The sequence below is a fragment of the Rhea americana genome, unplaced genomic scaffold, assembly GCF_003343005.1.
Source record: "Rhea americana isolate MKP2758 unplaced genomic scaffold, rheAme1 scaffold_95, whole genome shotgun sequence".
Taxonomy (NCBI): domain Eukaryota; kingdom Metazoa; phylum Chordata; class Aves; order Rheiformes; family Rheidae; genus Rhea; species Rhea americana.
Genome location: NW_028187144.1, coordinates 2,025,745 through 2,049,900, shown reverse-complemented (window position 1 = coordinate 2,049,900; position 24,156 = coordinate 2,025,745).

Sequence of the window (24,156 nt, the reverse complement as noted above, 5' to 3'; positions counted from 1 at the left end):
GGTGAYGTCTAAGTAAACACATCACAAGTTTGAAGTAGGCTTAAATGTAGTATTTGCTCAGATGACTGACATATGACTTATCCTAGTCCACTTCAGACTCAGATCCAACTTACTATGTCTAAGTCCACATCTGTATTTTTTGTGGGCACCGCTATGTCTTCTGAAGATGAAAAYCCTATGATCATCTGGGCTTCAGTAGCTGAGCAGCTCTGCTTCTTCCCCATCCAACTGCAGGAGAATATTTTTGCCTTTCTGGGTAGAGGACAGAGTCATAGGAAGGCACTGGAAGGCTCTCAGTGGTCTCTGKTGAAATATTTCCATCTGGCATCACTGGAAATCTTGGAACTTCCCAGCCTGAGGTCAATGTCCTGTCTCTGAGAACAGCTGTCAGTGACTTCAGAAGAAGGAACAYGAAACTGCATCAGACAGTTATGGAAATAGTCTGTCTAACAGAAATGGCTCCTATTTATTTGGAGCACAAACATGCCTCTTACTGAAGATTCTCAACCTTTCCAAAACTTAAGGAGTTTTTATTTATTTTGTAATTCTCACTAGATATTCCCACTATCTAGAAAAATATCCAATCTTCTTCTGATTTGTACTAAGCTCTTGGCCACAGTGCTGTTTTATAATATTAGGCTGCTGGAAAAAAACAGTACAAATRCTGAAATTTGCTTTGGGGCAGAATTTTGTACCAGAGGTCTACTTCACATAAACATTCACAAAAAGCTCATGTAAAACAATAGCTAGCTCTTGTATAGTACTTTTGCACAGATTGCAAAACTATTTGCAAATGTGCCTATTTCATTTCAGTTTTCTTTAAAACTGAAAAGAAATGACTCATTTTCATCTGACAAATCAGCAGCTTCATGCAGGACTTCTGGTCTTACTGCAGGGATCTATCAAAGCATCTGTGCTACCTTACATGAAGTGAGTGAAAATATGGAGGCCTTTGGRGTAAAAGTCACAGCATAAAAGTAAGATGGCTATCAAGAACTATCAAAGTCAGCTGTAATTTGAGAGATGGTTCCAATTTTTTTCAGCTCCTCTCTGTTACAGGTAATAACTCCCATGCTGAACTGAGGGGCACACAAAATATTTCATAATCCACACAAGGTGCCTGATGCCAGATAGTGCACATCAGTTTAAAGGGAACTTAAGCCCAATCCATCTTTTATATAACCCACTGTATTAAATCGCAACTCCTGGAAGGTAGAATGAGGCTACTAGAATCAGCTGATACTAAGTGAAAATGTGAGTAATGCTTGAAGGTTGCAGAAAATATATTTTTTCTCCATAGTTAGCAACGTATGACTCATTCAGGCTCTCTAGCTGCTCCACTGCATGAATGACTCAAAATTCCACCGAGAATGGAGGCACAAGCAGTCCTCGCCCTGTGCCAGCAGTCCTCTTTTCAAATCACCCTTGCTCTATCTCACCCACTTCCAAAMAGAAGACTCTTTCCCCATTACTTCCTTCCATCGTCCCCATGCAAACCCAGATAAAACGTTGTGCGCAAGCATAGTCCGTGCTCACTGCGACTTTGGAAAGCACAGGATGTGCTTTCTTTAATGTGTTTAAGTGAACTCAGGTATCCATTTTTAAAAAGTGAAAGCATAAATGGGTTGCTCTGCTGACTCCCTCTGAAATTCTCTGGAGCGCGAGGACACTGTGCTTTTAGATCTGTTGGATCAAAATGTCCCATATAGAATTTTCCTATGCAGAGAAGCCGGCACTCAGAGTTGGAAGGTCTTAGAAATCTTAGTCAATCATTTATTTGGGAGCAAGTTTTGAATTCAGCTCAGTTTGGACCTTGAAAGATCTCAGTCTCTGGAGAGCTGTATGATTTTACAAACTAGTAATTCCTGCTTAGTTTAAATAGTGTAAATTGCTGCTGAGAGGATCCGTTTAAATTTATACCAGGCATCTCCATGAGAATGACTCACACACATCCTTATCTTTAGTGATTCCTGGCCATATGCCCGAACGCAGGTTGCCTCTGCAGAGCTCTGAGCAAYTCTTTGGTGTCCTAAGCAAATCTGCCTTTGATGTCACGTTCCCACTGTCTCATCACTTGATGCATCACATAAGTCATTTGCCATGGACCAAAAGATGGAGAGTAAGAAATTGTGCTGGCGTGTGTATTTGTTGTCTCTTCAAGAAAATATGCTGCACAGTCGGACTATTGCCTAACTCCATTACCTCATCCTTAAGCTGATCACCATCCTCTGGTTCTCTGGATCACCGCCCTGTTGCAATGACCATGGGATTTTTTGGAAAGCAACCATTTCCTCTCCTCAAAATCCACTCGCCATAAGAGCAAGTCTGTGGTCACRTAATGAAGTGAAGCATATATGTTCATTCGTAAGAGCAGGCAAGCCACTGGTTTTAGTTATGTGGTTTGTTTCCTATTTATGAGAAAATTACCATGTTCAGAAGGGAATTATYGTGCATTATTTCCCCAATCCATTCTTTCCATTACACATTTTTATTCAGCCTTTTCAGTTTTCAGTTGAGTTAAATTCTCTCTTTGACTGTTTATCTTCAGCTGAGCAGATAGCTACTGGTCCCTCCCACCAAAAGCTGCTTAGGATTTCACCAGCATCTGAGGAACTTGTGCTTTCATTAAAAAAGAAAGGTTCCAGTCCTTAGAGTTGCACATGTAGCTTCTGAATACAGCATCTTTATACAGATGGAAACAACAGCATGAACTCCTTATGTTGCTAATTCAAAATCTATTTGCTAGAATTTCTCTTTCAAAGTTAACCATTTCACTGCTGGCCATCTTAATTGTCTAGAATCAACAAAATGATCCAAGAGTTGGGATCTCCAGTACAGATTAGGCAGAAGCTGTTCACCACCAGATAAACCTAGTTTGGACGAGTCCCTTCAACTTGTTCAAAGCTGCCTCTTCTGTTGCGATCATGATATGTAGTATTCTGGGTCAGTTGCTCTTTCTTTCACCCTGAGACTTTCAAAACAGTAAGTTTTTAATCACAAGTCTCAAATTATGGCTAAAGCTTGTCTCTTGGCTGACTCAAATTCAGTCTGAGTTTAGACTCATAATTCAAAAGCTTAAGTTATCTACAATATACTGAGAAAATGGACATCCAGAARGAGCACACAGATATCCACAAAGAGGCAGGGGTAGCTGGGTTTGCTCAGCCTGGAGAAGATAAGGCTCAGATGATTTTATTGCTGGCTACAGCTATATAATGGAGGGGTGCAGAGAAGACAGAGCCAAACTCTTCTCAGAGGTGCACTGTGATCAGACAAGGGGCAATGGACACAAGTTCCAAAAAAGGGAAATTCCAGTCRGATACTAGGACACATTTTTGCACCATGATAGTGATCAAATARAGTAATGGGTAGTGGAAAGTTTGTGGCATCTCCATTTCTGGACATTTTCAAAACTCAGATGGTCAAGGCCTTCAACAAGGTGCTTTATTTGAATGTACTTTGAGCTGGTGGTTGGACCAGATGACCTACAGAGGCCCTTTCCAGCCCAGATTATCCAATGCCTCTGTAGTTCTAAGSGTTTTCAGGCCATCTAAGATACTGACTAAGAGTCAAAGCTGTCCTGTTAGGCTACCTTTTGCCATGTAGTTCGAGCAGATTTGCAGTTATATTTCATTTCCACACCACTAACACCAAGTCCTTCTGTTTTGACTAGCTCATCAAAGTTGAATCTTGTTTCAGGTGGAGATATATTTAATGTAYAATAAAAGTACTTTAGCTATAAAGTTACCTGAAATCTTTTGAACGTCAGCTAAAAATATTCACTYATGCCTTTCTTTTTAGCTCCACTTAGTGTATCTCATTTCTTCTTGCTCATCACTGAAGTATTTCTCTATATGCCCTCTTCCTTTTATTAACTTCTTCTTGTCTGCTGGCAGCAAAGATATTTGGCATTGAAAATTGACAGAATATCAGCATATGTGGCCTTTTAGTGTGATTAATTAGCATTTGGAAAGAACTTTGTAATCAGCCAAGGAAAAACAGCAAGGCTGTGAGGGTTAACAGAGGGATCTTTTCCTTTACTTTTTGCTTGATTTATTTTATAAACAGTGACGCAAGCAAATACATCAGGACCCACATTGGAAAGCTACTTCTTATTATACTGGATTAAAGAAACAGAAGATCAGTGGAAGCATTTTGCCTGCTCTTTGAGAGATACTACCGCTCTGGCTCGCTCTATATGATTGCAGGCAGCGTACTTCTCCGCTTGCCTGTATTTTGTCAGTTCAATGCTTATCTGAAAACCTTGCCCAGTAATCTTACCAAATGATGGTTTTCTCACTACTGTTGCTTTCAAAGCAAAAACTCACACAGCCTTGTTTGGCATGTTATCTCCTATCAGCTCTTATTCAGTTGCAAAAAAGGGCTTGAAAATCAACGGGAAACCCAACAAAATGTGATAAMAAAAAGCAGTGTGTCAGGGTTTAAGGAAGTGTGATTACAGGCACCATGGAGACCATTGTCAGGGCAGATATGTCTTTTTTTTAATTAACTGGAATAGAGGCAAAAGAGCATGTTAACAAGATTAACAAACGAAATTACCAAATTGTAGGTGTGAACATCAGTGAGTATCATTCCCTGCACTATCTCAGAAGATATCACCCTAGGAATTTTTTTTTCATTTTTAAAAATCATGTTTCTCACACATCTCACAAAAGTTTGAAAATGTTCTGTGAGAGCCTCTTGAGGACTAGACTAGAATCGGCCTTCTTGTGCATTAACTTAGAGATCAAACTCTTTTGCAAAGGAGAGCAATAGTGCTTTTGGTTATTCCTTGTTTTTTAATGTGCAAACTTAAAATGTCCGTACTGAGCTGTCTAGGCCACTGGAGCAAAATTCTAGACTATGACAGGATGTATCTCTATTTCCTTTTAAAATTTTCAGGATCAGATCCTGGATAATTAATTTAGGGCTAATATTAGTAAGTAAGTATTTATCCCATTTTAAAGCTTCTTAAAATCTTCCCCTAGGAAGACAGAAAAGAAACAAGATTGGAGAGAGAGCACAGATAGATATTTTTGTGCAAAAAAAGTGGGATTTTTAGGCAGAATACTGGCAAATATTTATTAGTGATTTGRAGGTATCTAAAATCAGGACTGGCAAAAATTGTGCCTAATCCAAACACTAACAAACAGGTAAGTAACAAGGAACACAAAGCTTGATACAGAGACCAATCTGAACTGATCAAGGTCCATCAGACAACAGGAAAGAAGAACGATAAATGTCTATGTACATTAAAAAAAAATCTCRTCCCCATCCATTTACTGGAAATTTCCATACTTGCAATGAAAATAAATCTAAAATATGCCACTTGTGGCATTGTCRAAGACATTCCCGTTGCGATGCTGGCAACACTTATACAAGCCAGTGTAGGAATATCAAAAACTACAAAGAGAAGACCCCTGCTTCCTTGAATTCTATGCAGCCTTGGTCTCTTCCAKAAGCATATGTTTTGATGGTGCTTTGTAGTCAAGGGCTGCCTTTTATTTCATCTCATCCACCCTTCCTGTTCCTTTCTGCCATATGGAAATGGCTGGCAATTCATAACATCCTAGAAAACTTCAGCAATACCTATATAGATGTTATTAACTGCTTCCTCTGCACATAACAGTCCTGTTTCAAGCACTCTCCAGTAACAACTGACTTTTCCCATTCCTTTTTACAAGTGCACCTCACAGGGGTTTCTAAAAAAAAAAAAAGCAAACAGCTAGTTATAAATTATCCAGCTCCCTAACTCATAGCTCTTTTCTCCCAACTGGTTTCCTAGGACAGAGGTATGTAGCAGGTTGTTCTTAATATCAGAGTTTAACTCCTTCCTCCACCATCCTATATTTTCAGTTCTCAGTATAAGGGATCTCTGACACATGACATAAAAATCCAGCACACAAAACGTTTCCCTTGACACAAGTCACTGTTAATATAGGGAGTGAATATTCCCTGTTAGTGTGTCAATATTATTCAGAGAGAGTGCAAATACTACAGCAACAGGAAGGCCACCCCAATGCCAAAAGACTATGGAAGAGTCCTCATAGCTSGATAATCTTCCAAAAGGCTCCACCTTCAAAGAGTTTCAGTGGTTGACAAACAGAACATCAAACTTCTTCCAAGCCCTGAACATCAGTACAAACAATGAAAAATCCATTTTCACACTATCTTCTACTACAGAATTTGATTTGAAAAAAGATCTAGACCACGTTCATCTTGCTGCACTGACTGAAACTGAGAGATCTCCGGTATAACCTTGCCTTTCCCCTTGGAGTCACATGCTARTTTACACAAACTCACATCTCACACAAAGCTACATCTCTGCTACTCCCACAAATGGCTGAAATGTCTCTTTATATTCCTGATAATTTATCTTTCATGCTACTTCTGGTCCTTTCAATTCTAATTCCACCTCTGTGACACTGGAAGGACAGGAGCTGGTTGGCATGGGAGTTCCCTCTTCATTCTTAGTCTCCAGAAAAATATTAGTTACAGATGATTCAAATTGCCTGCGGAGCTCACGTGCTCCAAGGGTAGTTCTAGGCACTGARTCTCCACCAAGGTCACTACATTATATCAGAGAGATACAATATAAGAGATATGGGGGCAGTATGTGGAGTGTATGGGGACTTCAGGAGCTGTGCATACAGATTACATCAATGTGACCACAGTCACCTCTTCCAGGGCACCAGCACCACAGCTGAGACCCAGTGCATTCACTTGCCACTGACATGCCGCCAGAGTTTCCCACACTGGAACCACCCAAGGCACAAGGTCTCCAGGAGATACAAGTTCCTCATTCCAAAAGTGGAGCTATTTGAAATGATCTCTCCTCCGTGCATCCCACTGCCAATCTTTCTCTTCYGTGGCTGTGCTAAGCTGAGCCTGGGAAAAGTCATAGAAAGTCAGAAGGGTGATGTGCTTAGCTCCACATTGCCCTACAAAATATTGGCTTAGTACATTAAGACTTGTGTATGGGCACACTTAAGGCATATGAATGAGCTGAGCAGATAGTCCTAGCAAAATTTCCTAGCTCAAGTTCAGAGTCCTGGGGAATGGCAGAGGGAGAGGACTTCACCAGAGCTCCAGCTGCTGAACCAATAGGTATCTTTCCCTGTGTGGATGACTTCAGGTCTTCTTAAAAGGCAGTAAATGGAGCCTAGCATTCCATTTCTAAGTGAGTTTTTACTGATATTTAATCTGCCTGTTCACAGGCTCCCACAGCATCCCTGCTTTAATTTGGTTGGCTCTTGAGTTTGTCAGCAGCATGGGTTTTTTTTCTTGGTTTGAACCCACCATTCCTCATCTTCTCAGTTGCTGTTGCTCTGGGATTCTGTCACTGCCTTAGCTCTTTGCTATGGAAGCAACCAACTTTAGTCATGGCTCCACGGAAAGGAAAATGATCTATAGCTGCTTCCTTAGAGGCATTTTTGTTTTGCTGGGAAAAATTTCTGAGACAAGTGCTCATTTATTTCATAATAAAGTCAACCAGTAAGTTAAATGCTCCTGCAGAAAGTTGTCTCCTCATTTCAGAAAAGATGTTTTAACTTTGAGAGTGAAGCTACATGCAAAAAGAACTATTTTGGGAGCCTCAGTGAGACACAATCATCTTCTCACAGTAGAGCTTGTTTTGTTTTGTCTTGTCTTAATAAATAGACCAAATTGTTTTCACAGTTCCATAGTTTCAATGCGAATTATGCAGGTATACCTCAGGAAAAATGTGACCAGTAATTCTTAGAAATGAGAGAGGAATGAATTAAAAATGGATTTTGGATTAGGAGTATCAGAGGGGTCAGCTGACTATATGTTATAGAAAGGAAAAGAGCTGACTTAGGAATCAGGGTTATCACAGGAATTCTGCAAAGGCATTTATCTATAGTGGTAGATATTGCTATTTTGACTTGCAAACTGTTAGAGAAATATAAACTGCTTTATTCCCTTGTCCCACCTGGATTAGTCAAGTGCTTAAGCACTTTATCTTTTAATTAATTGTATCAGCTAAGTGTGTATTTAAAAACTGAATTTCTGTGCAGAAATCCCCAACATATTCATCACTTCTCATACACACCTCTTTGCCACAGCCCGCCAAGCACTGAGTCATAGCTCCATTTTATTCTATTCTTTCCATTGCTGCACAGCAATTACACAGTTTATGAGAAAATTGTATTTGTTGCTTAATCATCAGGGGGACCAGCSATTTATAAGAGAAGGAGACAGCAGCCTGTGCAGAAAGATGACGATTTTAGTGAGGGTTGGAGAACGTGATCTGGTTAAAAGTCAACTAAACTTCATAAATGGAAGCTTTGCAATCCGTGACAGAAAGTCATCCATTTTGACACTCTGTTTTAAAAGAAAAATTGTTAAGGAAGGAAACAGCTGCTGGTTTTCATGTTCATTACGCCAACCTGTGAACTTTTTATCTTCCAAAAATGTACAAGTCTGGAAAAAACAAAAACTAGATGTGATGATCGTTGTGSGTTTGGGTTGTAAAACAGAACTTAAAGGAAGGCTTTCCTAACCACTATCATCTCATCTGCCTTTGGTGGATGGAGTAATACCAGCCACTAACACAGGGATAGTTCCAGTCAAACCGCTTCTCAACCTCATCCATGCCAGCATTGGTTCATAAGGTATGCTTCCCCAGCACCTCCCATGGAAACATAACCCTGGACCTGTCCCTGGGTAGTGCAGCAGGGCAATCCCTCCTCTTCCAGGACTGGCAGAGAAATAGAAAGAGCCACAGGAAAAGTTTGGCCACACACATCTCTCCAAATGTGAAAAATAAGAAAATCTGATTTCAAAAGTTCCAAGGTTGAACAAATGAAATCATAAWGATCTATTTGTATGTCAAATGGAGAGTGGCTTGAAGAAAATAAAGTAAGGTTCAGGCTATATTTCACAGATATAAACATTAATTCATCCTGAAAATATTCCTCAATAGGGAAGTCAAATGGCCTGAGACAATGGCCCAAAGCAACATGCCCAAGTCATTCTGCAAAACTGTGCAAGCAAGCAGTGTTTCTTGGGTAGGAAGAGCTGTGCTAAAAATCTACTAAGTCCATTACGAGACAGGCAACAGTGGGGGTATCTGGGATGTGACTGCTTTCTTTGAGCCATCATTTGCAGTTGTGCTTAAGCTTGCCAGCCTGCCTGGACCTACTCCCAGACAGYGAGGCCATCACCCCTTCCCAGCACTGCAGGTATCCCTGGGGGGCCTGGCGCCTGCTGCGTCCCACCAGAGAGGGGCATGGCTCACCTTCGTGAGCTAGCCAGCRCTGGACCAGCCTGCCAGCACACTGCAGAACAGGCTTTCCATGCACACCAGCCAGACACCCTGCGCATGTCAAATCCCCATGCCTGGGAGGTCCACAGTAGATGCACACTTTCTTTTGCTAGGAACACCCTGGGATCATGTGGGTTTAAGGTACTAGACGTCAGACAACTACAGTTGGCTTCTGGAAGGTCCAAGTCAGGACTGGGGTCCTTTCAAACCAAAAAGGAAGTATCAGGTGAGAGATTAAAGGTCTGACRGCCAGGGGCTTGCAGTTGCAACTTTAAGCCAAGCTACTGACTCACACTGAATGTGTGAACATGAGCAATTGAGTTGGCTTCTTGCTACCTAAATCAGCTAAACTGGAAGACTGAGTCATGCTTGGACCTCCCAAAATCCAGATACAACGTCTGAAGTGACCTTTCTAGAATAAATAACAAGTTTGCTTGTTGCCTTTGAACTCAGCATACGAGTGTTAAACTGTGCTACAGAACTGACAGTAAGAGGCTGTGGACGGAGCAGAGGATGACATAAGCTCCCCCTTCCTGTGTACATTGGGGAACTTCTTTCAGAGATGAATGGGATCTATTCTCTTTTATGCTGTGGGAATGCCACTTTTCAAGGAGTCTGCACTCAGCTTGCCTGTGTACACTAACCCATAACACAGAGCACATGAAGGAGTCCAGGGCATTTCAAAGAGRAAATAAAATCATAAAATCATGCAAGAATTTAGGTTGGGAGAGGCCTCTGGAAGTTATCTAGCCTAATCTCTTCTCTTCTCAGCTTTCCAGGGTATATTCAAAGTTAGTAAGGTTGCTTAGGGCCTTGTCTAGTTGTTTTGACTGTCTCCAAGGAGGGGGATTTTGTGGCCTCTTTCAGCAACCTGTTTCAGTATTGGACCACCCTCACTAAAWTTTTTTTTCATTATGTCCAATCAGAATTGTCTTTGATGCAATTCATTGCTTCTCATCTTTTTCTGTGCACCTAGAGAATTGTCTGGCTCCGTCTTCTCCRTAATTCCCTTTTAGGTTAGGAAAACAGCAGTTAGAGCCTCCCTAGCCTCCTGCCCTCMAGGCTAATCCCAGCTTCCTCTACCCTATGCTCCAGCCCCTATCTATCTCAGTTGACCTCAGTTGGATTGCTCCAATTTCTTAATACCTTTCTTGCACTGAGGGGCCCAAAACTTCCAATCTCACCAGTGCCAAGGAGAGGGGAATAGGTTCTTCCTCAGCCTGCTGCCTGTGGTCTTTTCTTGCTATGTAGTTCAGCACACAGTCAGCCTTCATCGCTGCAAGGAAYTACTGCTGACATGTTGAGCCTGTGGTCCACCAAGACCCCAGGTTGTCTTTTGAAGAGTTGCAACATAACCAGTCAGCCCCCGGCTTGAACAGTTGTATGGGTTATTCTATCCCAGGCATGAAAAAGTCAAGAGTAAATCCCTGCTAATCAATATGTCTATTGCATTGGTGAGAGGTGGTTATTAGAGCAGGCTCCTGGCATAGTCAAAACAAGCCTAGGACAGCAGACTGCAGGCAGTAGCAAAGGGTCGTGATCCTGCTGCACATTTTGCTTATACTAAAGCTTTGTAAAACCAGGCTTGCTGCAGCTGAATTTTAAGGTATGTGTATGTGTATATATATATATATATGTATATGTGTATATATATATATATGTATATATATGTCTGTGGAAGTGGGCCTATTGCTAGGGAATACAGGACACCTGTAAAGCTATAAAGCTGTCACTGCTATCTCTTCTCCCACATGCCTGGTGGCAGCAGGAATAGCAAACCCAACTCTGCAGAGCTCTGCCACTGGATGTCCATYCCAGCTCAGCCTTTTCTCCTTGACAGGGCCAAAAGCATTCAGTCTCCCCTAGGTTTACACAAACCTGGGTAGGTTCTGTCCACAGTTTTCAATTACATTATTGAGATCTGTCATGTGTAAAGAGCTATTCAGCAAACTAGCAAATTATTATTACCAGTACAATAAAAATATATGAATTCAATGAAAAAATATATTCAATGTTTAAAATTAGTTCTTCTAAAGTGGCTTTAAATAACCATCTCAGAAATGCTGAACACTCTAAGTCCAACAGTCTTCAGAGGAAGACTGTTGTGACAGTCTTCCTGGTGACAGACAATTTTTCATAGTGACAGACAAAGGTCACTAYGCTTAGCTCTCTAGCTCAGTTGCGATAGGCACTGGACTGCATATAAAGCAAAGCATGCCATGATGTGGTCCTGAGCTGCACACGACAGGCAGAGAGACTCAAAGACACTCCTCTCTTCCACTGTTAGGCAGRACACAGGGATGCCTGTATACCAGGCTCTGGCTGGAGGGTGGTGACACATTTGACCCACAGAGTTCCCCCCCAGAAAGGAGACTACAGGTCAGCTGGATCAAAGGTTTCATGTTGTACTGGTTGCGCTGGTTTGTCATTCTAGGTGGTCTCTTGAAAAATTTTCTGACTAGGTCTGGTTGAAGCTGCTCTTGGAAAACAGGAAGAAAAGTCAGTGTATCACTATATGCTTGTTCCTCCAGRGGCTGAAATACCACCTGGCTGTGCTACTTGTCCAAGGATGCTATTACACGGAGGTAATAAAAATCTCTGGGCAATACCCAGGAGTTCYTGGGTAAAATGCTAAATGAAACACTAAGTCCTGTGTTAGAAGTGGAAAAAACCTCTGTTTACTGCTGTGACATATGATGAACTTCTGTCTATGTGCTTTCCAATGATTCAGCTGTAGAAGTGGTGGAGAGACAGGAAGAAGTTTGACACCAAGCCTGTGGGTGTCCTAGGAGGCTAAAGAGCTCAGGATACAGTCTGTGCTGACAGATATGCAAGAAACAAGTGGGTATTCAAAGACCCAGGGCTACCACTCTCGACTCTGAGAATTATACTCTGCTTTCAGCATCCTGGTGACCTTTACGATACAGAGGGGAGTTATAGYTGGCTCATCTGAAGCAACACAGGAATTAATTTCTGTCACAAAACCTCTGGTGAGCGTATYCTCCAAGCCAGATAAGAAGTGACTTGAAAGGGGATTCTGCACTGCCCAAGGGCGTGCGATAACATGAAGATGCTGTTTTCCCTGCTGGGCACTGTGCACGAAACAGTAGGTTAAGATATAACGATTCATGAGCACCACAAATCCATCTCCCAATTGTTGCATTCAAATTTGTGTTTTGAAATCAGTGACTTCATATACMCATGCCGCAACGTACTGTCATTTCTTCTTAGAGTCCTTTTGTTCTCTTCTCCTACTCTTAACCGTGTACCACAGGGCGTGCTACTCTGACAGCTGGAACACTTTGTGTCCTCTATTATAATGGTCTCCCTTCAGCTCCTCCAGTTCTTTCCCCCTGAGTATGTAGTGTAAATCAATGCTATTCTTCTGCCACATCCTTTAAGTGTCACAGCGATGACACTCAAGTCAGACCATAAAAGCCTGGGGCAAATCCACATGAGTCCTGTTACTAATGTGAAGTCAATTAAAATCAAGTAACACAAGGAACACATCTGGTCCTAGATGTTCATGATAATAAAGAAACCCCATTATGCTGCTTATACAATATAATTACTAAATAGTGAATCTTACAATAGTGATTATAATCGTGATGTTTATAATAGATCACTGTGTCAGGAAGCTGCCTGAACCACAAAATTGAAACATTTGTTTTAAGGTTGATWTCAAGCCCCTAGGGTCTGTAAATAAATAGACTCCATTTTCTGTTCAGCTTATTAAAAAAACAAGATCTTAAACACAATATTGAGCCTCACGGTCTGTTCTGTGCTTTGAACATCTCCTCCCCACCAGTTCTACTAAAAATACTTTAAAAAAGAGGCGTCTGTGGTTCTAGTTTGGAACGATGACAACATCAGGAATGTGTGGAAGGTTTAATATTGGATCTATCAACTCAGTGCTACASAGCAAAATATCAATATCTTTAAGATCATCTTAACAGCTAGCCCAACCTGATTCTTGTGCATTTAACTTAATCTGTTCACTTTGAGCTTTTTTTTTCTTTTTTGGTAACATCTATGAATGTAAGAGCTGAACAGTTGGGATGCCAGCAGAGGGAAGTTTCAGTTCACTGCACTTTACTAAGAGTTCTCCTGACAGCAATTTGATAAATGTATTTCTCAGCAACATCAAATATAGGCAAAGTCCTATAGTCATTACTTTCTCATTCAGATATGGCCAAACATATTAGAAGCTTCCCCCTGGTTGATAAAAGAGCCCCATGCAAATCTCTGTCATCTAAAAGTAACAAAAGGTCATAAGCACCCTAATGTAGGGCTGTAGCTGGAATTGACTTAGATCTTGAGGCCAGACAATCTGAATGGAAAAGTGCCATTAACTTCACAAATGCTTACAATAGCCTACAGAGCTGAATATGGGTGATAATCTTTTAGGATCAGGCCCAATTCAGTCCTGTCTGTAGAACCTGACCTCAAAGAGCACATGCAGGTTTTTTAGATTTACCAGGGCAGAGGTTCCCACGCTTTGCTCACCTGGCTGTCACGACGTGGTGGTACCGACGACAATAGTTCCACACTCAGTGCTGGACTGCATATATGTGCTTGGRGAAGAGTCCTTCATAACCTTTCTTCTCCTCATTTCATTTTGTTYTGACAGACTACGTCTCCAACATACCCTTCCCTTTTCCCCTCCTGTAGTAGCACCCTGCTAGCATTTGTTTTTGTCTGCATTACTAGCAAAAGCAAAGCCTGGTGCATTAAGTCTCAGACTTCTGCTCCCTCTTTGGGATTAAACAGTGTTAAGAAGTGGTTTTACTTGCTYGGTGAAGTTAGTATATATTGATTACACTGAGTATATTGTTCACAGGAGGTTTCCTCCATTCTCTGTGTTTATAATGTGAGTCAAAATCATCCTGTACTGTACAAAATCTCAAGGAAAATACTGGGCATTCAGGGAGAAAGCCACAACTTAGAGCTAGGAGAGAGCTTAGAAGAGAGGCCACTGACTTTTTGACTCTTTCTGCACATGTGATTACAAGAGTGCTTAAACTGATGCAACAAAGCAGAGTGCACTTGTAACCTCACCACTTCCAGACACTTCCTGATGCATGTGATTGCCTTTGCTGGTTGCAGTGATGTGACTATGGCCAAGAAGGTCAGTGGTATCCTGGGCTGCATTAGGCAGAGCATCACCAGCAGGTCAAAGGAGGTGATCCTTCCCCTCTACTCAACCTTGGTGAGGCCACATCTGCTGTGCTGGGTGCACTTCTAGGCTTCCAAGCATAAGCCCAGTGTAAGTATGTAACGTGCACACACTGGAGCAGGTCCAGTAAAGGGCCACAAAGATGATTAATGGACTGAAGCATTTCTTATATGAGGAGAGGCTGAGAGAGCTGAGATGACTGTTTAGTCTTCAGAAGAGAAGGCTCGGGGGGAGCTTATCAATGTGTTTAAGTATCAGAAGTGAAGGTGTGAAGAGGACAGGGCCAGACTTTTCTCAGTAGTGCCCTGTGACAGGACAAGAAGCAACCAGCACAAACTGAAACACAGGAAATTCCACCTGAACATAAGAAAACTCTTCTTCACTGTGAGGATGGTTGAACGCTGGAACAGGTTGCCTAGAGAGTTTGTGGAGTCTCCTTCCTATCCAGACACGATCCTAGGCAACCTACTCTACGTGACCTTGCTTGAGCAGGCGGGTTGGACCAGGTAATCTACATGATCAGCCTCTTTGAGGCCTAACAAGGCTGAATTAGGACAAACTGACCTACGTACAAGCCCTGGCCTTAGGCTACCCAACATGTGGAATATTTTTTTGCTTCTTGTTTTCCTGCCTGAATGCAGCATGCACAGAAGACACTGGATTTTTGTCATCCCTGGCCTATGCAGGGGGCTTGACTTGAGTAAGAGCTGCAAAAGCTCCCTCAGGATGCTCTGGCAGGCTACCTACCTTACTTGGAAAACTCACTCCAAAGGACATATCGGTCCCTAATGTAATTTACTTTATTGAGGCCAACCATAGTGTTGCCTTTTGCCATGAGATCACTAACATTTCAATTGAATCACCTAAGCTCTTTTAACATAAGTCACTGAGCCACCAGGGCTTGGCAAAATATTCAGTCACAACAGACATGGCCAGAGGTTGAATTAGTCATGTAGGATGAAAGGGCTTTCTCAGCCACTTACCCTTAGAAATAACATTTTAATAATTAGAAAAAAAAACACAATTTAAAAGGCAATTGGTATTTCATATATGAAAGAATTCTTCTTTCAAAGATAAGTTTTGTATATTGTGAGCGTTAGTGAGGCTTTCACTGAAAAACAAGCAGCTTTACAACTAGGTCAGTGAACCTGTCTTCAAGAAGRCTTCTGACACCTCATAGCCATTTTCTGCTTCCACTGGGAGCCTCAGGGGGAAGGAGAGAAAAGAGAGAAGGAAATGCTTGGTTTCCCTGACAGCAACCCAAAAAGTGCTGCCATCACAGAGATGCAGCAGCTAAACTAGTTCAGGTGAGCCCCAAGGAGTGATTATATTCCTGATACATTATACACACTTTCCTCCTATACAAAGCTCAGCATAACACATTGGGGGTTCCCAATGACTGGAGCTTTTTTTGAGGAACAGAACTGCAAGGGAATTGAAATGAGCCTGTGCAAGCAACCAAACCTTAAACCTTGAAGTTCATATATAACTGGAAATGGACAACTAAGCTAGAGTGTTCAGAAACAGGGGAAATAACAACAGAAACAACAAAAAAAGTTCCAGGCAGAGCCTTAACTGAAACATTTGTCAGTCATTCATGAAATACTGGAGTAGATGTTTCTTGCACAGCTCAGACACCAAAGCCAGCTGAAAGGACCTCCCCAGCACAGCAAGGCACTGCCTTCAGCTGCCCTCAGCAYGTGCCACCTCCCCAGCAGCAAGGGGACAACAGCCAAAGTTCCCTCAGTGAGAAGATCGGCCAGCCCTRTGGTCTTTCAAACACCTACAGAGCTTGCCCCTGCTATTTCTATACCCATTTTGTCCTCTCTGCCACACAACGATTAGGGCAAAGGAGGTTGTCAGGTTGTCATTTCAACCTCCGAGCACCAATGCATCACAGCAACTGCCTTTTCTGCAGCTGTGTGATTCTAACTTGCGTCCCTCAAGAAGCAAATCAATGGTTTGCAAGCAGTCCCTGCTCATAGCGTGTGCTGACWGTCCTGGTGTGGACCACAGAGTAATTTGGTCTGATCAGCAACTTTTGCTCAAGAGATTCCTAAGGCTTAGCTTTTAAGAGGGATATAAATGGTATCCCCTGTCATTAAAAAAAGAAAAAGAAAGGAAAAAAGAGAGAGAGAGAGAGAGAGACTGCATGATTTTTCTAGGGCCATCACTGAAAGATTGACTTTGTGAAGAATTCACTGGAGACAGATGGACATCCTTAAAGCAGAGTCACGGCTGGGCCCTCACTGTTTGTGACCCAAATATTCAGCTAAAATATTTCAAATGAAAAACAAGTCAGTTGTCTTGTAGTCAGCAATTCACTGTGGACTGAAGAAAATCTCTAGTGGGAAAAAGAAGCTTATTAAACAGATGCTACAGAATACAGCAATATGGAGCAAAAAGGCAAATGATATTATGAAACTAGTTCTGACTCACATACCCAGTATAGTTTTATTAAAGTCAACAGGAATTGCACACAGTGGGTCCAAGAGCAGGCACAGCCCATCAACAAAGCATTAAAGCACACGCTATGGGAGAAATGGAAAGGTTTGAACTCYTCTCTAGCCAAATAATCACAAGCCTAGCTGCTTTTTGCAAGCAATAGGACTGGCAGATCTCAGGCATGTAAAATCCTGAGTCTAAAAACTCACAAGTAGAGGAGTTCTGTGCTCTTTCTTAGCTAGAGAGGTGCAGTAAACATGCCACAAACAGTCTCAGACTGAGGAAGTTTTTTGTCACTTCCTTCCCTAATGGAGAAGCAGAAGTGACTATGCAGATCAAGCAAACAGCAAATAAAGCTTGCTGTGATTTTTGCACTTCAGATAGGGAAGATATGTGTTTCATGTAGTGGTACAAGAACACTTCATATGTTTTCTTTGGGTTTTTTTTCCCCTTAAACCATGTTTCGTATTAATGGAACTTTTGCATTTAAATCTCCATTCACCATTTTGAATGAATGGCTTACATTAGACAGTGGTCATGCGTGGTGAAAAATTCCAAAGCGCTTTGCAAGCTAACAGATAAGCTATACAAAGAGAGCCTTTCACTTACCCCAGAAATGCAGCCTTCTTGAATTTCAGCTAGTTAAGGGTGTGAACAATGTTTCACTGCAACCTCCAACAAGAAAAGAAATACATTTCTACAAAACTGACAGACTCCAACACTCAGCAGAGCTACCAGCAGCTCCCCAACCCCTGCCCGGCAGGTGAACTGCAAGACTGGGTGCACACTCTCGGCCCACCGCAACGGCAAGCAATGCACCGTAGCTCATTTCTTTTCAAACCTAGCTACTGCTACGGATCCTCACAGGCTTTAAATTTGCAGTCTATGTTTGTACGCCTTTGTCATTTATGTTCTTGAAAGCTGACATCAACTCATACCAATTCAACTGGGTGCTTCCCAAATGAAGGACTCTGGACACATGACCAAATTCCTTAGATATAGGAAACTTCTATCACTGTGGGGTTTCCTTGTTTGCCTTAAGAAACATCTTCATTGGAAGGGTAGTATGGCCCAGAAAACAGGACTCAGAGACACTGTGGCATCTCCAGTCTTGAAGATTTTTAAGATTTGGCTATACTAAGCCATTGCTGGTCTGACTCAGTGTTGGTGAAATACCTGCTTGAAGTAAGAGACTGGACAAGAGACCTCCACAGGTCCCCTGCAACCAACATTTCTATGAAGTCTTGCTGCAACTTCAGTGTATTTCAGATGCAAATAATTTTCAACATTAAAAAACAAGGAGATAAATGGATTTCCATGGAATGAAAGTGTACTTGATCTTTAAATGGTCTTTAAATGAAAGCAATGGGCTATTGAGAGACATGGGTCAATGCAATTGCTTAGCTGTGCACAGTACTGAAGGCTGTTTGGGGTGAGATCCTAAGAAGACTCTCACTGTTCCCACATACAGTAATGTCTATTCTCCTATTAAAGCAGGGAATGTCAGAGAGGGACAACTGACCTTTAAGATGCCAGCACAGTTGTGTTAAATTTCCTTTCACAGTGAGAAGCCAGTCAAATGTCACCATTCACTGTAAAACTGGTCAGAGCAGCGGGCAAAGCTGCTGCATTTTTCACACTAGAGCTTTGAAACAAGCCATTTTTACTTTTCATCTCTTATCCAGGGCAGTAGCTCTAGCATAAGTCTTTCTCCTCAAAGCAAATCTAACTGCAGAGCCTTTTGTTCATCTTTCCAAATCTCATGTGCTTTAGGATTTCTGTAATACAGAAAACATCTGTAGAAATACTTTGTCCTCGATCAAGATTACTGCCAACATTGAGTCTCATATTACTGCACACAATGATGGGCACTGTCATTTTAATTCAGTTTCATATATCACAAATTGATTTCTTTGCAGAGCGGGAACAGCTGTTAAGTGTGTGTATTCTTGCATGTTAGAGCTGCCCCTTTTAACATCTTATTGAAAATATCCTTTGCTAATCCGAGTTATGAATCAAATCTCATATTAGTCTCATCACACTGCTTTGCACCACAGTGACTAATGCTTGCCCTTCAAACATCCTAAGACACTTTTAACAAATTTGTCTGGTACTGCCCAAATTCAGTTTGGGAAACACAACCCCAAATGGCCCTCACAACATAAAGCACTTGAGCATGTACTTGGTTCTCTTCTCGTTCAGATGGGGAGCTCCCAAAACTGTCAGGGAGAGGATCCCTGCCATGACACCAGTAGGAGAGCAGTAGGGAGCCCRTCAGCAGCCTACCCCAGGTCTTACAAGCCAAGGCATAGGAAGCAGGGCTGTTTTAATCGCAATGCTCTCCAAGCTGCACAGATAGGCAGCTCCTACTAAGCTCGAATGTTATTTTGCTAACCGTGGCGTGTGTCTCTAGGGAAATACAAAGAATAGCACATAAGATACAGATAAATATTATAGATAGCATTCAGTCTCTAAATTTTCATTTCTATAGCAAACAAAACTAATAATTTTTTCAAAAAAAGTTCTATTTTTTTTCCAGAAAACTGAATCCCTCTTTGCGATGGCTTTGGAATCACTTCAAAATTGTGATTGGAAATGCAGGTGCCTAATACAGAAATAGTTGGAGTTTTCAAAGTGCCTGAATCTATAGTTCTTGAGTTTTGATTTCAGTGGGTTTCAGGTCAGACGTCTGTGATGATGATTTAATTGTCAGCATTGTTAACAATTTCATAGTTCAGAGAAGGGATGAAAATTATGACACTGACTTGCTTTGATAGTATCCCAAATTTCTGTGTGCGCGCGTGTGTGTGCGCGCTTGTGCATTTGTGTGTGTGTGTGCGCGCGTGCATTTGTGTGTGTGTTTGTGTGCCCATGAGTAACASGTAGGGGTAGAAACAGAGAGGAATATGAAATGAGGAGGCCAYCATGATACCTATGGCAAGTTCAGAGGGTGATTGGTTTACTTTTCTATAAAGAACTTTCCATAAAGAAGGGGCTCGACATTTAAGAAGTTGGCCTTTGGGCAGTTTTAGCATTCACAAAATCTGCCTTGAAGTGAAGAGTCTCAGCAGAGTTTATGAACCAACAGTGTTAGAGTGGGTGGTAAAATTAGACAAAATCAGTCTTTCCGTCCCTCAGAGCAGACATGCTGCAGGTGTGGGTGGGGACTGAAGGTGCACCACAAGGAACACAAACAGCCTAAAAAAATACTTTCCAGGGAATAATGATATGATATCTCATTGCCAACAGTGACATAATGCTCATGCTGTCTGCAAAATCATTATGTTCCAAGCAACCCCTCCTGAAGCCTAAYGCCTAAGCTATTTTTCAAGAAAACAATCTTTTCTTTTAAATTTCCTCCTGTATGGAACTGGGTTGGTTCTAAAGTAAAGACTATGGAAATATCCCTAYTGAAAATTTCTTAAAAGGAAATATGACACCTCTGATTATTTTGCCAGGTACTGAAAATATCTCAATTTTAAAATATCTAAGAACAACCCTAAGGCTGAAAAAGCAGTGCCTTTGCTCACTCCTCTTGTTKGTGGTACTTCTTGTCCTTCATTTTATGAACTCCAAATTCAAAGAAAAATCCATAAGAGAAGAAAAATGATGACAAAGTCCTTAACAGTCCAAGAATCATCTCTCTGCTCTACAAGGAATGTCACTGTGAAAATGGCCACACTGATTTTAGCTCAGAAGAGGGCAACAATTGTCCTGTGTTTTGATGTTAGTAGATATTACAGTGATGAAACGTAAGCTCATCGATTTCTGCTACACTGACAGTGTTGACAGCGTGAGATACCATCTTATCTTTTATATGTGTAGTGAAYGTGGTTTAAAAACACTGTATCTTCAAAGGATCCTTTCTGTAAGACAGGTTATTATTCACTTCTTACAAGGCCAAGAGCAAATCATACTAAAATGATCAGATTACAGAGATTCTTAAACCTTTCCTGGAATGTAGCAACTCATTCTTAGATACGCGTGCCATAGCAGATCTACCTYTCAGTCTGTATCAGATCTAATCTTTTAATTTGGCTAAAGAAGATCTTTYAGGTACACTTTTATATGCCAAAAAAGTTGTGTTCAATCTCAACCTTTATCACGAGCATTTTAGAGTGATCAGAAGTGTGTTAACTGGACTACAGAAGACAGAAAGTGGCTACTTCTATAACTCCAAGAGATGGCCTGATAAATGCACATAAGTATTTTCATGGGGAGAAACTTAAGTCCCCTATTCTCATTGCTTGGTGGGGTATGCATGTGCCTAGTTAGAGGGACATCCCCAGCCAGAGAGGGCTGTGTCTGGCCTTAGGCAATACATMAACTCTTAAAAACTCTGTGGTCTAAAAGAGAAGGAGACATATAAAGAAGTGACAGCTAAAAATTGAAACCAATTGATTTTTAGTAATAATTAGTCATTTTAGTAATAGTCATTTACAGTGATCAACCAATGGGACAAATAATCAAGGAATACAGTGGATTTTCCCTCTTTAACTGTCTTCAGATGAATGCCAGCCAACTTTCTGGATATGGAGATCAGGTAACACAAGCTGCACTTTAGTTATAGTTAGTTATTGGGCTCCACACAGAAGAAACTGGGTCAAATTCAGGGCTTGGTCGCTGGAAGTGGTTTGTTCATATGCTGGATGCCCCGAATCTGTGCATTCACGGGGGATAATAATCTTGCTTCTCAGCTCTGCTGAGGGGCCCAGTGGAACCTTACCCTAGCTTGGCATGAGAGCTTCTCGCTCCTGGACTGGCATGCATGGGTATCCCTGCAGGTGCTGCCGCAGTCAAGGGCCTCAGGCATGCAGAAGGGCTGACCAGATGATCTAATAGTGCTCATAAATCCCCTGGATACAGCCTTTTCCCCTGAGTGTATAAGATCTTCATAAAGGTTAATAGCTATTTCCTCAATCAGCACAGAGGAACCTAAGTCTTGGTCAAAGTCATGGAGAAAGTCATAGGGAAGGGGAACTAGATGTGACTAACTCAGCCAGAGTCTGGATCATGAGGCACAGCCCTAAAGAGCGTACAAAGCTCACAGCAAAACAAGTCAAGATGACAAATATTTATGTAATGGATATTTGGAATGCAAATATTATGCATTTGGTAATGGAGTGCAAAAGCTCCCTRTGACAGTAGCAGGGATAACTTGGCTGATTTGCTCAAGGGTATGTGGATACTCTTTTCCATAACATTATGGAAAAATGAATTTTTCTTCATGTGCATTTCTCCACCTACTGAGTTGCCTCCTGCCCAAGTCACACCTGTCTGTCACTATACAGCCAGGAGGTAAAATAAAAACTCAGCCTCTCACTGCCACTCCATTCAAGGAAATTGTTTGGATTTGGTCGTTGGATTTGCTTGTTTTCAAAATGATGATGTGACTGTTATCGGAAAGATGAGTCAGTGAAATGAGTTTTATAGTTCTGGAAGCGAAGGTTATTGGCTGCTTTTTCAAAAAATGTAACCCCCAAGGGGCCTCAGGGCAGTCTCTGAACAAATTTTGGCTCCACACTAACATTATCCTAGAAAAAGACAAATATCCTGAGCCATCTGGTGTCTGTGTCTGTGTTTAATAGACCTTTCTCTTGCCTCCAGTAAAAGGGTTTCATTTGATCAAAAGTGGGTGAACCGTAAATATATGGCACTAAACTGTATTATTTCATAGTAAAAAAAGTAGATAAGAAACAGCATATTTGAGTGCAAAGTAATGCTAATTTTGGCTGGTGTACTTTGCTATTTTCAATCTCCACAGTATCAGTCATGTGATACTTGCAGCAAAACTTCCTTTCCTGCAGAACAGCCCTCTGGAATTTTGAAAAAAGCAAGCTGTTAGATATCAAATGAGAAAAAATACTTCTTAAGTGGGCATCAGTTTTAAACTCCATGCTTTTAGACTATTAGAAAAGTGTTTTTCTTGGGTTTGACTAACAACATTGAATGCAAATATGCTGAAATGGAGATTTCTAGATTTTAAAAGCTTAATAACTGTTTAGCTACTGAAATTCTTGAACATTCGCACTGTCTGTGTAATCTTCACATCTCTATCTTTGGAGATACTCAAAACTCAATTGGGGAGCACCCTGAGCAACCTGCTCCAATTGGCTTTGCTTTGAAAAAGGCAGGGGGACAGATCAGACCAGATGACTTCCAGAGAACCAACTGGACCTTCCAATTTAATTTATTCTATTATTCCATCCTGTTTCCTTATTTTTCCTTCTCTATTTCCAGCACAGTACCAGTGTGGTAAGCCTATTGGTTTGGTTCAGCTTTTGCAAATGAGGACATAGGGCTGACAAAATGTGATTTAACTGCACCAGGTTTCTGGGTTGCAATTAAGACATTTTTTTAGTACCCTGAAAACTGAAAACTGGCCACTGCATTGCCATTTAGGGCCTGGTAAAAGGGATGCAGAAATTTACAGAGGTCACAGAGCCTCACTTGCTGTAATTGCCAATTAATAGTTACTATCTCCCCTTCCCACCATAAAGCTTTATCCAGCACCACTGTCTTCCAGGATCAGACCAATTGGTTTCCCCAGCTCCACCATGCACCCTGATACCAACTGCCAATATACATTATGGATATTTTATATCAAAACAAGTCAATATCAGGGTTTCTACAGAATAAAATAAATCTCCCTTGATTTTTTACTCCTTTACTCCTTTACTCTCCTTTACTCACTAATATTTCCCTCTGCATTTTTTTAACTCTCCCATTTTTCTTTTTAATATTTTATTTAATTCCTTTACTGTTTGTTCTCCAAAGAGAACAAATTTTCGTACTTTTCTTATAAGATTTCCTTTCTCCTGGTAATTCTGCTTCTGGTTTTAGCTTCTTTCTTCACTGTTACAATTTTCTTTTTCTTTCTTCTCTCTTTTTGAAAACAACCATCTCTTACGTCTCTTTTCTACTTTCCCCATCCTTTTATATTTTCTGACCTGCATCTTCTTTCTCCTTCTGTGCTCTAAGTCTTTTTCATTCACTTGGTCTTCCCCATAACTCCATGTTCCAGGCTCAGTTTCTCCACTATCACCTCCCAGCTGTCTTTTCCCTTCAGCTTATTTTCCCTGGCATTCGCTATATCATTGAACAACTGGCCAAGAGTTCAAAGCCTTTCCCTCTTTCCTTCTGCATGGAAAGTGAGGTAGAGAAAAACCTGTTTCTTGTCCCACTTCTTGGTTTTGGCTGCATGATATTATTCTTTACCCCTAAAATACTTTCAAACAGTGAGTGAAGT